The following is an 18698-nucleotide window of genomic DNA, read 5'->3' as shown; positions in this document are numbered from 1 at the left end:
GATGGGTCCTTTTTCTCCAATTTATTACTAACTCTGCTAGCAGTGACCGCTTCTGAGACACTTAGTTCTCTTTAATGAGATATCTATTGCTTGAGTAATTATCATAGAGGTGACACTGTGATAGAACTCAGAATTTATCACTGCTGTATTAGAACATTAAAGCTGCATAAAGTCCTACAGTTCAGTTTTATTTTCCAGTGTCTCCACCACTGTTGAGTGCTCACTGCGGTTCATGGTTAGAACAAGGAGGGTAAGAAAGGGAACACTTTTTCTAGTAAGATTTCTGGTTCTTTCTTTTCTCTCCCTTTGCATTTTACAGTTTGTTTGCCATTTCAAAAAGATTAAAGAGAATGTATAATAAATGATTGTACTTCACCAGTCTGTAATGAAAGCGTAAATGAAAATACACAATGTATCAAGCTATACAGAACTTGATACTGTATGCAGGGTAGAGAAACAGAGTTATCTTCATATGAAATAATTAGTAAACCATCCTTTCAACTTTCAAAAATGAAGTTCCAGTACTTTGACCTTGGAGTCCCTATTAATACGGAAGAGTTTTATATGAAACATGCTGTCTTGAGTACTATTTCATATTTTTACAACATAAAGCAAGAGACTCTTTTTAATTGCATTTTTGACTGATGTTTGTGTGATGGAGTTATTTATTTATTTAAAGTTATTTATTTGGACTGTGCAACTTAGTTGGCATGTTTTATTTACAATGTAGTTCTAGCATCATTGCATTTGCTACTGCAATAAAGTTGAGACAGCAAAGTATTAAATCACAAGTGAAGACCATCAGGATCATTATCATTTTATTGAAGTATGATTTAGAATTACATGTCTCTTGAAATTCTTCCTGAGAGTGTTGTCTGTTTCACAGATTTTTTTTTAACTTAACAAGCTTTAGCAACAAATTAGTAAAATTAAAAATAAAAAACCAACCAACCAAACACACACACACACTCAAAAAAAAACCCAACAACAACCCCACACCAACCAAAAACATTAAAAAACCAAAAATGCTTAATATTAAGCAATTTCCGTTTGAGGCTAATGTTAACCAAGAGCACAGATGAAGTCTCATCTCATTTTTGAGTACAGACATTTTCTGTTCCTCTGAATGGTAGCATTAATTCTGCAAATGTGGCTGTGTTTAGCATCAAGAGAAAACTAATTAAATTTGGAAATTTATTCTCTATGCTGTGAAAAATAATCACATAATTTTAAAGGTCAGCTTTTCCTTCTCATTATTATTATTATTTAATATTTATCTAAGCCCTAGGTAGAGCATAAAGAAGAAAAAAAAAGGCCTGAGTGTTCCCTACCCTGAAAGGCTACCTTCTGTCAAGTAGACATAACCCAGACAGACATGTGAGGAGTAGAACACAGACAGCTGAACCTTATATAGACAGTTATACGTGAGTGATGCTTAAGGATACATGCACTTTTTACCTTTATTTTCCATCCTGCAACAAACCCTGGCTGCCTCCCACCCCGCTCTCCTTCTAGCGTACAAAGTCTTTGCTGGGTATTCAGGGGATGGGTCAAGGAGACGAGCATGGGTGAGAGGCAGAGTAGAAGGCAGAGACATGGGACTGAAATGTCAGCGTGAAAGTTATGGCCACAAAGATATTAAGACAATCCAAGAAAACAGAATGTTACAGAACTACAACAGGACCTCCTGGTTAGTGTGGTGGGCTTCTGGCCCAGGCTGTGTTCCCACCTCTTCTGCAAACCTCGCTGTGACATATGACATCTGCCCTCCCTCGAGTGAGGAAAATGGACCCTGAGGTCTTGTTTTAGATGGTTGCTGTGTATGCATCTCCACCTGACTTTAATTGCTGTATATTTATAATCAATGAAGAGATCGAGGTATAGCTGGGGTGCTTTTAAAACTCTAGAGTAGGATGAGGTGCAGCAGGCCCTAGAAGTACATGTTTCTGTCCACTGAGAATAAACAGACCCAACAGGATGAGCTAAGAGGAGCCATCCTTTAAGCCATACCCAGGAAAAGGGTTACAAGGGTGGCGTGGCTTGAGTCCAGAGCTGCAGCTCTGCAAGGATCCCAATCAGCTATTTCCACAGCTGGTAAAATTGCCAAAGTAGCATTTCTCTGCTAGTGTTCTATCATGGAGACTTCTTCAGAGCATGTCTGCCTCTTGCAGGAAGAGTCATCTCCACTTCTCCCTCTGCTGCCTGGCCATGATTTGAAAGGAATTTAAATTTCACTGGATCTAGAACAGTGTATCAGAGATAACACCCATTTTAGGCTGTTTGAGAGGCAGCGCAGGGGCCTCCATTCCAGTCCTATTTGTCAGGACATTTTATTCAATGTAAATACAAACACTGATTTTTTTCAATATAGAGGCTGCATATTTCCTCTATGACAAACAGCAGATCAAATTCAGTCTGATGCAGGTGAGCGTTAGTTCATTTTAAAGGGCATGGGCTGGCTTATAGTAAGAAAGTAAAAACGCTACAAGTTAGTTATTTTTTCCAGTATGGAAGTGAAGTTTGTAATTTCCACAGTGTTTAATTATGCATGCCCTGATAATTGAGATGGAAGATGCCAACATATGTATATTTCTGGCACTCATAGCACTCACTGCTGTACATAGGCATTGTTATATTTTAAACCTTAGTTTCAGATTGAGTGCAAGACCAGATATATTAAAGCTGGATATGTAGTAATGCTATTATCATGTAACAGAACTTGTTACTATTTTTAATAAAAAAATAATCTATTTAGTTGTATTCCTCAAAGAGGTAATGGAAAAGCTGTTAATTAAAGGAGTAAATATGAAAAATGAAACTATAATCCCACATTCCAAATGTCTCTATTTGAGCAAGTAGACAGTACCATTAGCCTATATACTGCCTTATCTTTTTTTTTTTTTTTTTTTTTTTTGTGTGTGTGTGTGTGTGTATGTGTGTGTGATGTTCATAGACTCATAGAATTATAGAATGGTTTGGGTTGGAAGGGACCTTAAAGATCAGCTAGTTAAGTTCTTAGTGACTTTGATAATGGGTAGGAGCCTGTGGTGGCTGGATTATTAAACCTCGTGTGTCCAGGGGAGATGTCTTGTTTCATCTCTGTAGTGTCTTTTGTGAGCATTTACAGGTTTCTCCAGACTTCTGAAAGATTGTGAAGTATTTCAGCCTCACCGTGGAGTTACATACTGTAGCTCCCTTGCTGAGCACTTTGCAAGTCCCATGGCGTAAATTCTTGCAACTCTTACGACTTACTGCAACTTTTCATCTGATGGTACAGTCAGATACAATGTCTGAGTGATTTAAAAGCTACCCAAAAATACAATTTGATTCCAAAAGGAGAATTTATTCTTCAATAAACTGAAGCAATTCTGTAACGGCTGAGTGGAATAAACAGAAGCCAGGCAGCACTTACGTCTAAGATTCTTTGTGACAGCCCTTGTATGTGAATCTTGAACTAAAATAATCTCATTAATATCAAATGGGAATATTCTTGTCCATAAGGACAATATAATTTTTTCTGTAACCTGGAAGCAATGAAGGTCAAAGACAGTCAGATAATTAACAACATTCCTTATGACTGGTGCTCGATCTCTGCTTATGTAGGTATTAGGATATCAGCAGATAGATTTTTAAAAATAATAACTATTTTTCAAATCTATTTTCCTTATTTTTGTATGTAAATTGCTTTTAAATGTAACTGTAAATCACTCCTTGCTACTGGAGTTGAAAATCAACAGATTTAACGGGAGGCCTGTCACTTCTTTTTTTGTTTTGTTTTCTGCAGAATGATAAGAGAATTAGAAGTTTAACAAATCGAAGAAAATCTGGATTTAGGGTCTTCTGTGTTTTCTTTTCTAGTACTTCATATTTCCATGAAAAAATGTAATTTAGCTACTATGTAAGGTTAATTATGTTTTGCATATGTCATTGTTAAACAGTAACTCAGAAATGTTATCAACAAAATGGAACAGACTCTGGTCTTGTTAACAAATACATAAAGTGGGGACAGTTCCATTTATTTTAAGTTTTACATTGATAGAGAGACTGTTTGGATTAAAATCTAGTACAATGTGTAAGCACATTAAAAATACCACCCACAACATCAAGTGCATAAATTAAGGTATAATTTCCTTGAATACTTAAAGTAAAAAGAGTAGAAATACAGTCTTGTCCACACAAAGTGATTAAAGACTTGATTTTGAGAGGGTTAGTGTGTTTTAGAAAACCTATTTAACTTTGCAAACGTAATTTCGTTGTGAACTTTTAATTGGATTTACACTCAGTAATTTGCTAGAATTAATTTACATGTATACAAACGAGAGGAGAATCCTGATTTACACTTTAAGCAGAATACACAGGTGTAGTAATTTTTCTTTGAAACAGATAAGCAAGAAATGATTTTGTATTCATAGACAAAGCAGGATATATAAAATGATTTGTCACTCCTGTCAAAGAAGATCCTCTCACCTGTACGTTTGATTCAAGGGTGGCATATAAAATTTTTTTGTTTCCTAACAAGCAACAGCAAAAAATACCATTGTATAGTTTGTTCCCTAGGAAGTTTCTGAACTTTGAATGAAAATGGCCTTCTAAAAACCTTCCATTCAGCACAACAACTTCTGAAGAAGTGAGCACTTGAATGTAAGGGTACTTTCCATCATACCTTGGCTGGGTTTTATAACATTTGAAAACACAATAATAAATTACAAGTCAAAACCCATGAGAAACATCTGTGTTAGTGAGGCTAGCAACAAACTTCTGCACCATCTCTGACATTCAGGATTTCTGTTTGTGAGGGGTTACTATGCTTTTTTATTCATGTACTACTTGCCCTTTCAAGATGGGAACCTAGCCATAAGGGCAGGTGACCAGTGGCAGGTTTTTCAGAGGAGTCAGGATAGATGAGAATTCACCTTTAATAAAACTGTCAGCAGTCAGCTCCATTACTGGTGTCCCCAGCCATTACCATATGGCAAGGTTTTACAACGAGGAGCCATATACCCTAGACTACTTTTTTCAGATATTATGTGGGGTGTTTCATTCCTCTCGGAGTACATTGCTCTTCACTCTCAGATTTTAGACATGCCTGTCAAACAGCATTACAAAAATGGATAAACATTTTGAACACTCACTTGTACTCAGCTAATTGTGCAATGTTTGCCCAAGAACCCTACTGTGAGGGTTGGCTCTGCATTACTGTACCTCCCAAGGCCTGTGGATCTCTGAAGGAGAAGGGACAAGTTCAAGTGAGGTAATTTTGGAAGAAACCTTTCTATAGCAAATAATACATTTTCCTTCCTGCAAAGTCTCTCATGGAGGAAAGACTTTCCCCTCTTCTTTTGTCCTTTCTACATTCTCATCCTTCTATGAACCATGGAAATGGCCATTATTAGCACTGATGTAAGACATGCAAAAATAATCCTGAAAAAAAGAAGTTAATTAGGACAACTAGAAGGGAACAACTCTTGATCTACAACTTTGCTTTATTTGTACTTACGAATTCGAGTGACAGACCTGAGTACATTCCTAAACACTGTTCAACCTACAAAATGACAATGTTTCTCATGACATTATCAGCACCATGGCGTTTCCTTCTAGTGGGTCAGAGACAGGTCTTTTTTGCCTATCCTCGAATTGCTCCATTTCTTGAACCTGCCTGCACAGCTGCTGCTCACAGATTTATGTCTGCATTGAATTTCTTAGTCCCAAAATGCTTTGGTTTATTTCCCTGAGAGTCACTGGTTTGAGGGGGGTACCAAGTCTTTCTCCTTTCTATTTTTAGCACAGAACAGTAGCACTCCTGAGCTCCACTTTCATCCCTCCCATTAGACACCTGTTTTCTGTTAGCATCCCTGTATCTTCTGTCTATGACTGCTATCAAGGGAGTGGGTTAGTTCCTGGCTGTCACATACTGAGAGGGACAAGTTAGTGTGGTCCCAGAAATGGCCTGTTTGACAGCTCAGGAACAAGCAGCTAGAAATGGAGTCAGCATCCCACAGAGTGAAATGTCCCTGTCCCTCTCCTGGCAGGGAGGTGAGGCTCTGAAGCAGTGCATGGACCCTCCACACCTCCTTCATGTTTTTTTTCTGTGGACAAGGCAAGGAGAATAGACATGTACTATATTTGCAGATCAGAGAATATAATAATGCATTTGAGATCCACTGCTTTTATCCTGAAGGGAAACACCTTTTGAATATGATGGAAGTGTACGTAGTGTGTATGTAAAAGGATGATGAAGGGGTAAAGTACATCATTGTTATGTGTAATTAAAACCCAGAAGTTTCTGTCAGAATATTTTCAAGATCCAGCTGGATGTATAAATTCCTTTCGAAAATTTCTGAAACGTTCCTTCACCGCCTTGCTGGAACCCATTATAAAGTACAGTTTATTTCTTCAACTCTTTCAAATAGTTTGGGACTAAGAAAATGATACGTGAAATCATTTTCCCCTGAGAAAAGGTGGATGTATCTTGTCCCTTATTGCACATTATATACCTTACCTTTTTAATGAGTTGTGTGGTTTATATTGCAGTTTGCATTCTGTGCTTGTCTAATTTGTTAACCAGCACCACCATTTTATGCTGTAGATTTTGTCAAACAAGACATGTGAAGTACAGTATTTTTGAGTGCATTTCATCCTTTACGCTGGTCATGGATGGTTAAATTTTACTTGGATGCATTATATTTGTCTCAGGCATTATAGATACAACTCCAGGGTTTGCTTCAGCTGCTGTAACTTGGTGTGTTTGTGCTGACCTGGATCCTACTGTGCCAATTTATACTGGCTGAGGGCTGGGTCCTTCTTTTAGTTCTGTGACTCAGTTCCTTATTTGCTGAAAAGGAACAACTGTAGTTCTTTCACTGGTTGTCTGATTGCCTGCTTAGCCCCTAAGGTGCTCAGAGAAGGATGCTGTCCTACTTGGTACAGCTTGTAGCGTAATCAGGCACCAGTCCCAGCTAGAGCCTCTTGGCTCTGAGATGGCTACACACAAAATGAATTAGCTGCAAAAGCTTCTCATTTGTCACGGTCATTCCCTTTTACCCTGACAATGGATATGTGCCATACATGTGACACTGAGGCCCTTCTTTTACAGTGCAGGTATTGCCTGACATACTGAAGCAGTTCTCCAAAAGCAGATCTAGCATTTTTACACACTGCTCCCTGAAAGTACCATATCCAGCCCAGATGCAGAAAAACTGTGGAATTCTAAGAACAAGAAAAGCTGGAAATTGTTTGCAAGTCTTTAACAGGGCTATTTTCGTCTTTAGTTGCAAGGAGAGTCTTTTCACAGATTCTGCTGCTATCGGTGCATGATAGGCTTTGTTGTTCTGGGGTATGTCTGATGACTGTTTAAGATTATATTGCAGTGATATATGTTGATATAACAGTAATGGTGACATTCATATAATTTCAACTCTCCACAGCAATGCTCTGGAATGTATTATTTCATTGTAGACATCTGCTTTGTAATGAGCGTTGTTACACAGGTTTTTATCTAAAAATGAAAAATCTGAGATGAGATTGAACTGGTTCAGCTGTTTTCTGAGTGATAGAATTGCATGCAATTTGTAAATGCAACCATGTGAGTTAAAAAAAGGAAGATAAACTTCAGTTTGCTATCTCTAGATAGAGTGTTGCCTTAAGACAAGTTTTATGCCTGTCTGTATCTTATATTTAGTTACAAGACATACTGAATTTACAGGACTTAGTGACAGGCCGTACCTGGACATACAGAACCACCTAGCAACAATACAGAGTTCAAGTAAGGAGAAGGAGCAAAACCAGCTGGGTTGCTCTTAATCAAACCTTAAAGGGGAACAGAAACAAGAATATGTCTAATATTGTTGGTCTAAGTGCATTATTTCTGCAAAGCTGATTGAATGGGAGTTGTTTATACTTCCTTGGAAAGTTTGAAGCCTGTTATATGAGCCATTAACAAAAAGACATGCTTACTTTTATTGCCTTTGAGTTCTAACGTGCTATCAAGCTGCTGCTTTTCTTTGTATAACAAAAGGGACATATGTGGTTAGTCACAGTATCTTGAGATACTGAGTACATTAGATATTTTTGCATCTGTTAGAATCAGACTTTATCGAACACATCAATAAGTAATTCATTATCATATGTATAGAGGAAGTATTCCCTAGTGCTTTTAGTGATTTGAAATTAGAATTGCAATGGTTTCTCATTTTGAACTAACATTTAATTACTCAGCTGTATTATGTTTGACATCATGTCCAAGTGGTCATAGCTGTTGTGTAAGTGTAACCTTAAGTCAAGCAGGCTTCTAGTCCCCTCCATGTCAGAAGCTAAAAAGTTTCTGTTTTCTGGAATCTGACCATGTTTTCTTGCCTGTCCTATGATGCTCATTAGGGAGAGGAGAATCCCCCGCATAACACTTACCACATCTGACAGATAGACCGGGGACCAGCATTGCATGACACAGTGCGAATCTGTTTCCCACTGGAGCAGTGAGGCAACTAAATCAACATGCCTATGGAATCTCCCGAATAGTCTCAGTAGTGCTCTGCAGCTGACTTTGGACTGTTCTATGTCTTGTCTGGTCCCCAAATAATTACTCTCTTCTCTATCTTTTCCTACTACCTAGGTAGTATTTGCAATGTAATTTTCCATTAAGATTCCTTAGAGCCCTGCGTAAGCCAACAGGTGCTGTAGGTGCATTAACACATTGTCACTGTTGCTGAAATGATACAAACAAAGACAAAACACGTTGTTAATCAAACCAGGAAAGAGCTATATTTTTCACCTCCCTCCCCTAACACTTGTTCGATCACTGCAGTAGCCAGTAATGCTGAACTTGTCTGGATACCCGTGATGCCAGAACGACACAGCCTCAGGTAGGATGCAATGAGTACAGCTGGCTCTGTTTGCCTTCATCTCCCACTTTGTCAGCAGGAAGGGCAGCCACAGGCATGGAGGGCACTGTCTGTTACCAGCCCATGGAGGTGGAGTCGTCAGAGCCTCTGAACTCAGCTACACCAGGCATAGAATCTGTTTCTCCCTGGGTGAAGGTAGGCGAATTAAAGAGCCACTTTCAGGACTGGCTCTGAGCAAGGCAGTCCCTGTCCTAAGGCAGCAGATTGCTGGGGTGGTTTGAAGCACTCAGGAGAGCCATAAGGGAAAGAGGGGCCCAGGCCCTGCAGCTGTGGCTGCAGCTCCATGCCCAGCCACCTCCAGCTCGAAGCAGCCATTTGCGAGCAGTTCCCTGTCCCTGAGCAAACACCCTGGTGGCAGCTGGCTGGTCCTGCTGTATGGGGTAGCACAGCAGCAGGGAAAAGGACTTGAAACTGGTTTGATCCCCTGAAATCCTCTCCCTCCATCCAGCAATTCTGTACAGTGCACCAGAGTTAGGTACAGAGCAAAGGCAGATTCTGGTGGTGGGGCCCCACTCCCAGGACAAAGCATTTGTGTGGTTTCAATGACCCAGACCTGGCAGAGCTGCTTTTCTGCTGCAGCCAGCCAAATTTGGCTTGCACCTTCAAGAAGCATTTATTCTGTCCTGGCCAGCTCTGTTGCCATTTCTTCAACAACTGTAGAAGCCTGTGGAGCACTGTGTTTCTCAGTGCATTTATAGCTTGCATCCCTGCCAACATTAATTACGTAATACAGTAATCCAGAAGACTGCACCATGGCTGTTCTGGCTGGTACTGGCCATTTTGGGCTGTGATTTTATTTCATCTTTCAGGAGAGACATTGTAGCTCTTCCTTTCATACAAAACCAGCTTTGATTTCACCCTCCATCAGTTCTCAGTGAGCTCTGCTATGATGTTATTTCCCACATCAGGTACCACATGAGGAATTAAATGATGGAAAACTGTGGCTAGGTAATCCATTTTATTGCCTGTAGATGAAAATGAGAAAACAGTGTACATCTTTTTCTAATGTATCTCACTACGGATTTAAGGATATAATCCTATAATCCTTGGATGGCTCTTTGCTTTTAGTTTCTCTCAGGTGGTCTTTGGGATTGACTATATACAATGTGCAGAACGCATTAGGTTTATAATGAAATTTCATTCCACTTCAGAACTGCGTGCTCAAAGCAGAGAAACAAACAATCCTCAACAGCAGTGGTGATGCCATGTGCAGCACAGAGTCTATTTAGGAATAGGTGGCAGAAAAGAAGTGATTAAGTGATCTGCTTTATCCGGCGGCCAGAAGAAACCAAAAGAACTGTTGTCCCATCTCGAGTCTGCAAGTGTACTTTTTGATGGCCCTGTTTCAGCCCGTATTTGCAGACTGTGTGTTGGAGAAGGCTGCTCAGAGTGCCCAGACTGTGCCCTGCAGCATCTCTGCGGGCAGCCTGCATGGTGCTGCACCAGCCACCTCCGGCTGCCACCTCCCAGGCGAGAGCTGCAGCCTGTTCTCTTGGCTGCAGATTGGTACTTTTGTCCTGACCTTAAGTTGTGAAGCAACAGCTACATCTTCTGAATGAATGTTAAATACCCTTGGGGATGTTTCTGGCATCTGGGCCAAACAATTACTGCACTAATCTAAATTATACAAACTCCTACTATTCCTCAAGGTCAGGCTGCAAAGATTTGCATATCTGGACAGCGTTCCAAATACAAGGGATGAGAGAAAGAAAACTATCACACAAACACACCTAATATCATAAATGAGCAGATGATGACTTAAGCAATACAAATAGTTACACAGAAAAAATGTTGTTACAAACGAGACAACACTACTGAGGCTGCAAAGCCATGCATCCAGAAGCTAGGAGATGCTAGAATTAAGGTCACCAGTGTAAACTTTTCACCCCTATTGTGTGTATGCACTATGACACAATCTTGAATTATCTATTCACATCCCATTTTTCCACGGGACCTGTCTCACTTGCTGCACTGGATGAATGGTGTCCACGTGTGGCCCCAGGCCTTTGCTTATTGCACACTACTGAAACCTGGATATGAAGATGAAATCATTCATTTCCTCATGGGCCTTTTTTGTGACACTCATCGCTGTACTTCCCAAGGGCTTTTCAAGCATTAATCTATTTATCTTCACAACAGCCTTCACAATAGGAGTATTATTGTCCGTTATTGTCCACATTTTATACTAAGGCACAAAGAAATTAAAGTCAAAGCGTCCCTAATTTGAGATGTCTGAAGACATTATTATGAAAATTTATGTTATTATCCATCTTTTAGCTAAGCGTTTACCTAATTGGAGGAGGAGGGTCTAGCATATTATTTCATTAGGAGCGGACAGAGCCACATATTTACTTGATGTAATCTTATATAGTATTACACTGACAGCCCTATTTCCTTTGCATAATTCAAATGGTTATAAAAGCAGTTCCTTTGTTTTGAGTGATGGCTATATATTTAGCTTCATAAAAAAGACTGGTTACTTTTTAAAACCGATCTTACACGTACAGGGCAGTCTTATCTAGGTAGTGCTATACACTACAGAGCTCTTGCTATCCCTATGGATATTTTGTCAGCCCTTCCTCTTTTCCCCACTGGCAATATATTCAGGTCCAGCTCTCACTGATTGATTGCAATACCAGACATGGGCACTTGTCACTTGAACAAATCTAAGCTTAGGTGGGATGTAGAGGCAATCACACAGGAAAAAAAAATAAAAGAAAGCAAAAAAAAGGCAAACAATTCCTAACTGCTTTGGAATAGTTTGGGTTTAGAAATTCACTTAATATCTCACAGATGTGTCCTGGCAGAGTTGGCTGAATTCCGTTCCTCCTAGCAGCAGTGACCCCAATAACAAGTGGCAAATATTTTCATATCTGCTGCTGTCCCTTGTGTTTATACCCTTCTTCCCACACACCTTCCAGCTTGTGTGGCAGATGCAGGAGAACTACAGGGGTCTCTGTTGTTGTATATTCCCACCTCACAATCACAAATTACATCCTCTTTAATGAAAAAGGGTCATGTCTTCTAGAACAGTGTGTGACCATGTAACTAGTAAGGGTTGTGCCATGCATACACACATGGTACGGATGACCTTAGCCTGACATCTAGTTCATGAGCGTTCACCATTGAACCCTCCAGACAGTTCCCTTAATGCAGGACTTTCTGTGTGCACATGTCCTTTAGTTTTTACAAAAAAAAGATAGCTACCTCAAAATCAGAAGTCTGCCATATGAATCCCATGTGTCTTATCAGGGTACTGAAACTTTTAGTTCCCCTGCACAGATGTTTGCCATGTGAGCTACCTGCTACTAGAAGCATGTGGGTTCTTCCTGATGAGCCACTTCAGAAGGGAGACAAGTACTTTACCTCTGGGCTTCACATCTGCTTGTAAAACAGCAGGGGGTGGTGATAATTGGAGTCATGCCTATCAGTCCAAACTCCAGAGCCAGAGGCGCTGACACTTTCTGACCATTTCCCCAAATGTGGCTTTTTCCTTCCTGTCACTTCCAAATCCTCTCTCCCTGTCTCCCTCTCTGCTCCCATCCTGGGTTCTCCTCACCTCTGGTTCTGTGACATATCCCAATTCCAATTCCAGTTTTCAGTCTTTGAGTCTCTCATTTCTAGTCTCCACATCCAGTGAATCCTAATCATCCATCCCAAGCCTGCTGTCTAAATCAGAATCTCTCCTTTTCTCCCTGTCCTTTCTCCGCAGGTCAGACCCTTTTCCTCAGCCAGCCAGCACCAGCCTGCTGCTCCCATCCCCACCATGCTTTCTAACACTCCACCCTCTTGCCCTGATTCAAATCTCTCCCCTCCTTCTGCTCATTTTGTGTAGCCTATTCCAATTTTCCTATCAAGTCTTTCTCTCTCTGCTCTCATTCCCCTTCACAGCATGACTATAGGTGGACACAGCTTTCATTTAACGATGCGGCTGCACACAGATGTGCCGAGCCTTCTGCTTGGCCTCTTAGAGAGGGCTGGTGGGCAGGGAGGACAGGGCCGGGGCCACTGTATCCCTGCTAGACTCAGACACAGAACCAGGAGCCCTCTTGCCCCCCATCTTCCCTCAACTCCAGGTGCCTGGCCTCATCTGCATGCAGAGTACTTGGGATCAGTAATTACAGGAAAGCTGGCTCTCCATCCTGCAGCTGCTGTGCAGGGCCACCTCAGTCCCTGTTTCTGAGCAATCAGAGTCCTGCCAGCAGCAGCACTGGGGGTGAGAGGCAAAGGGTGAATGGAGGATGCTCTGTCTCTCTTCGGAGAGTGGCAGTTTCATAGTCTAATGAGCTCTAGAAGCTGAAAGACACTTCAGCATGAGGAGTGGTGCAGAGTTTGTGAAGCTACTTGTTTCTGAGCCTTTAGCTAAATTCTTGCAAGTATGAAAATTATTGTCTTTTCAAAGATATGTTAAACTCTTCCAGTTTGGGGCAGATATTCACAGGGTAGCAAAAGGCACATCTCTGACACAAAGTTAGTCCCTTGCTAAACTGTATGTCTCTACTTCAAAGCATGAGGCATATCTACAAAGCAACGCAGCTTATTTTCTCTTTGGTCTCACTCTTAGATGTGTTTGAATGGTGCTAGTTGAAAATGTCAAAACCCTAAAACTGAAACATAACTGAACAAAAAAAAAAACCCAACAGCCTGAGGCAGACACCTGGCATGGGCTATGTTTAACCCAAGCAGTTAAATTTGGAAAAGTTATAAGCAAGTGAAATCAGTATATTGTACACAGGGACACCTTAACAGTAAACAGCAGTGCTGTGATTTTTGTCTGTTCTATATGGCACCTGCCACCGTGGTAACTGGGTGCCCTTGTGATATGGGTTGTATGAATTCTCTAGCGCCATTTCAATAGCAAAATGAACCCAAAAAGACTCATAGTACAAACAGTTTGTTGCATTTCATTCTTTTGCACTTAAAGAACTACACCAAAGGTCTGAGCAGGGTGAAAATCACCAGGGTTTCCCATACAGAGTTTTCTTGCTCTGTAGCTCTGTGGTTGGGAGGGCTTGGGAGGAAGAAGAGCTTCTATCCCCTTCACCTGCTGAATTTCAGATAGACAGAGGTGGGGGTCTTCCCAGCTCTACAGATCTATGCTCCAACATCCTGGCTCCAGTTTTAGCCTTCACTCAGGTGGTGGCTCCAACTTAACACAACTATTAATTTGCAGGCAAAATGCCTAGGTCATATTGTGATGCTCAGTCTCAGCAGAGTTGTTAGCCACTTCCATGTAATCATTTATCAAACTCATTTTCATATTCATTTTTATAGCAATAATACTCTTACTTTTCTTTTACATATTGCCTGTAAGTATAAGCAACTCTGAACACTAAAAAGATCTGAAAAATAAAGTTTTCATTCCCCATACAGAGCTGGTCAATAATTTTCCACAGTGTGTCCCAATGCAAATATACACAGTTAGGATGTCTCTTCTATAAAGAATACCTCAGTGAGTATTGCTAACAGGACTACCTGTCAGGACAGTAATATCCATCAAATGCAATTATTTGCTCTATCAGTTACCAGTATTCTTAATTTATAAGGCACAGATTGCTATTGGAAATGCAGAAAAGTAGTCAGTCTTGAAAGGTAATAGTTAAACTACAGATTCCCTTGGGGATGGGATAAAAATGTCTGTATAGTCACACAGAACCATACTGGCATGCAAGCTAGGTGGGTCTCCAGGTTGTATAAGAGAATTGAATAAAATTATTAATATATTTCATGGGAAATTATAGATTTGTATAACATTAAAATCAGAATGAGAACATGAACTCGATTTTCCTTAGTGATCTGGTTCTAAAAGGTACAAGGTCTGGTAGAAATCCTTGTGCAAAATCATACCCATAAAAAGAGAAATTCAGAGGTCAGGTATGTGATTAGTGATTGACTTTACATTACGGAAATGGTGAAAGCTTTTGGTGTTGTTTTCAGGGAAGTAGAATGTTTTCATTAGTGCCAATTAAGTAGAGAGCCTTGAATAACTGTTTTCTGTCAAAGAAACTGTTTAATGGGGCTTTGGTTTTTTGTTTTGTTTTTGGTTGTTTTTTTTTAATGTACGTATTTCCATGTATCTCACAAGGATTCATAGAAAACAATTAAGTCTTTAGAATTAGGTGTGAGAAGTATATACTGGGATTGTATAAGTTTATCAAGAAGAAAATAATACTGCTTGCTTCTTAAATGGTTGCTACAAAATGTACAGGACTGACATCAGTGATATTCTTTTATTTTGACTCAGCATTTAAAGCAAAAAGTTTGCCAGCTGACTGCAGGAGAACTCAGAGAAGAAGTTGGGAAATGCAGATAAAATGAGCGGGGGGAAAACTCATGAACATTTTAGGAAGGAGCAGTTCATTCCTACCTTTCTAATGAACTTTTTATTTTGCATTTCTTATGAAAGGTTTGGTCATTCCAAGTAATTTTTAAGGAGTAGTTGATACTTTGATCAACCTTTATATTGATCAAGATTACAAGAAAGGGAAATGTTACGATGAGCTGTCCTCAAGCATCATGGATCCCCTGTGCTGTGTTACTGTGGGAGCTTCTGATCTTCCACAACTCTCACCTGAGCCGTAATTTTTTACTGAGTAATTTAAAAAAAATCTGTTCTGGTCAGTGCTTTCTGTAGCCCATAGCAGGGGAGTTGGTGTTCTGTGCATATCTGTGATTTGCAACGGAAAGACTGTGAGATGGAGCTTTCAGATACTTTCAGCATCTGCAAGGTCTAGCAGGGTCTTCACCAAAGTACATTAACAAGTGTTATTTTATTAATAACTCAGCTCTTGAATTTTTGCTTGCAGGAGCCAGTGAAATTGCTTTCGGGCCAGACCAGAACATTTGGTCAACCTCTGCTGTCAGGCATGCTGATGCAGACCAATAGCCCAGTAGTCTTTAATTCCTAAACAGTACATTGCTGCAATAATAACCTGTGGTGTGGTTCTAAATTGCTTTCCTGCATTATACCTCTCCACCTCTGATTATAGATTCTTTGAAATTGCAGTAATACTTGTTATAATCTGATTTGCTCATATTTCTTTCATACTGCATGCTTTGTAGCCATGCTTTGTACATGCAAACTGGATAAGCCTCAGTGAAAATGTACTGAGTCTGAGAAGACATGAAAGCAGCAGTCTCTGTTTTCTTTTAAGAACATGACAGCAAGCATATTGCTCTCTGGGCTCTGAGTGGTTTTACATATTTAACAGAGGTGCCCGGCCAATTATCATCACATGGTAGTCAGCACCGCTATAGACCCGCATGCCCCTAAATATATTTTGTAGTGCATTTCTCATATACCTAAACTGCATATATTTATCTGTGCAGTTTTTATCTATTCATTATTTTGGGATATGTAGATTGCCCAGGACCCTCCAATGTATAATTATATGTTTGAATGAGCACAGCAACTTCACTAGCAGACATTTGTTCTGTAGACATACTAGGAGAATTATAATTGATGCCTTTTTTATCACTGAATGAAAAAAGATAAAAGTGCTGCTATAAACTGGAAGTTGAAATAAATTATGTAAAATACATAATTCGCATAATGACTGTCCCTTTATAAATGTTCGTATTAAGTAACCATATCATTTGGGATAATTCCTCCTTGAGGAATGCTGTGAAAGAACAGCTCATTCATTATCTTGACTTGGTGAATTGCTCTAAAACAGCTCCTCTGATGAGAAAATTGATTTAGCATTTCTTTAAACAATTGAAAATAATGCTTGAAATCTATATTTTCCTGCACAGAAAGTTTCAGTAACTGCCTGCATTATACGGCTTTGACTAGTTAAAACTGGAACTCCCCCCAAAACACACTTATCTACCTCTCCTCTACATGAATATACACATGCAGAACCTTGCTTTGAAACCACACCTGGTCTATTAATCACACTGAGAAAGTAATCACTCAGCTGCTGCAATGTAGCTCCTTTGATTCATTGATGCCAGTAATTACAAGTTTTGGAGTCATACTTGGAAGTTTGGAAGCCATGCATTTATCTACAGGCAGCATACTGCATCTGCTTACTGTCCTCATAACAGCATCTCTGAGAGCAGGCAACATGTCATTTCCCAAAACTTTTGTCGGGAAAGTTCTTAAAGATAAAAATACAAACTACTGAATTAAGTCTACCACTTGTAGATATTAAGGACAAAATTACGGAAGAAAATACAGTAAGGGGAAAAGCATGTATGTACTATTGGTTTGATGGGACTCCTTCCTGACAAATCCGTGCTGTCTGTTACTCATCTTCTTGGTTTTTTTCTAGATATTTACAAGTAGTTTGATTATTTATTCTGTTACAGTTATGGGAATTGAAGCTAAGCTTTTGGTTTTATAGGTCTGTGGCTCTTCCTTTTTATTGTTTTCCATTTTACAGTCTTCTGGTAACTCACTGCATACCAGGGGACCTCCAAGATAAATGCCAACAGTCCATCCAGCAGCTCTTCAGGGAAAGCCAAACCAAACTAAAACTGTCTGATTTAGCAAGGTAATCTCTAATCCTTTTATTTCCTGATTAGAGATTGATGACTCTACCATCTATTGCTAGCATTAATTGTGGAAGCTACTTGAAGTTTAATGAAATGATGACGCAAAAAAAAGCATTCCAAATTTCACCTTTCCAGGTGACATCCTTAAGTGAAGCCCAGTATCACTGAGTAATAGACCAACACTTTTGTTGATTTTCTTCTTCTATTAAAATACTTATAGGACAGTTTCTTGTTATCTTGATGCCTTTGTTAATTGCATCTGACTATGACCTTGTCTTTCCTGACTTTGAAAGTACCAGATCATACTGTGCTTTTTACCTGTCCTTAACAACCTGACCTAGTGCTTTTAAACTGTCTTGAATTTTAGGTACGGGGTGTGCTCAGGGCATAGTCAAATCCATCCTCTAGCTATATATGCTACCTTACCTCCACCCACAGTATTATTTGAATTTCTGCCATTACTATTTTTTCTCTAAGGAAATGTCACTCTTTGCTACCCTTGTGCTTTAGACCAGCATTCCCAGGGATCTGTAGTCACATCTCTGTGTGCACTGGAATCTGCCTTTCTGAATGCCATTGATTTTTATTTTGCTGTTTCCACTTTACTAAGCCAAAGGTGATGAATGGTTGGACTTGATGATCTCAGAGATCTTTTCCAAACTAGGTGATTTTATGATTCTATGTTTCTATTCTTAGTGGAAAAGGTTGCGGAGATGTAAGGTTATGTGGGGTGAAAGAGAGCCAAATTTCTGAAACAGCAGGTAGTGGTAGAGACCATTTTTCCTTCCAAAAAGTGGGGTGTGTGGCATGCTTACTGTTGACCCGAAAGAAAATTCTCTGTGGAAGGTAATTAGCAAGCTGTCTTCCAAAAGTAGTATTGACAGTGAGGGGGGAAAGGAATTTCTTGTGGATCAAAAGTAAAGATTGAATAGAAGGGTTGCAGGAGGGCATCTTTCAGAAGGGCCTGTTAGTTTGGATAAGCTTCTGCCAAATTCTATATATATGGTTTCTTATCTACACTGAATTTCCAGACCTTTTGAGGTTGTCCACCCTGTCTCATCTGTCATTTTTAAAAAATTGTAATTCAGCCTTTCCTTGTGATCAGCATAGTTGCTATGTTTAGATTCAAATCTCAATAGGAGAACACTTTAATTCATTGCACCACCAGCCTGTGATTTTATCTTTAGGATTCAAAAAGACACCTTAACAACCTCTTCTCTGCTCCCAAAGATTTTGATGGGAACAGTTTTGAAACTCAAACCAAACTGTTGTGTTTGTCAAGACCAGGGTGAGTTTGTGCAA

At 39.7% G+C, this 18698-nt stretch overlaps 1 protein-coding gene across 1 annotated transcript in view; it reads left to right on the top strand.

Annotated features, from left to right (window-relative positions):
• TMEM117 (transmembrane protein 117) overlaps window positions 1-18698 on the top strand; it is a 220397-nt gene that overhangs the window by 178077 nt on the left and 23622 nt on the right. The gene's annotated exons all lie outside the window — the stretch shown is intronic.

The sequence above is a fragment of the Falco rusticolus genome, chromosome 5 (assembly GCF_015220075.1).
Source record: "Falco rusticolus isolate bFalRus1 chromosome 5, bFalRus1.pri, whole genome shotgun sequence".
In the NCBI taxonomy this organism is placed as follows: domain Eukaryota; kingdom Metazoa; phylum Chordata; class Aves; order Falconiformes; family Falconidae; genus Falco; species Falco rusticolus.
This window is presented reverse-complemented; position numbering and strand designations above follow the sequence as displayed.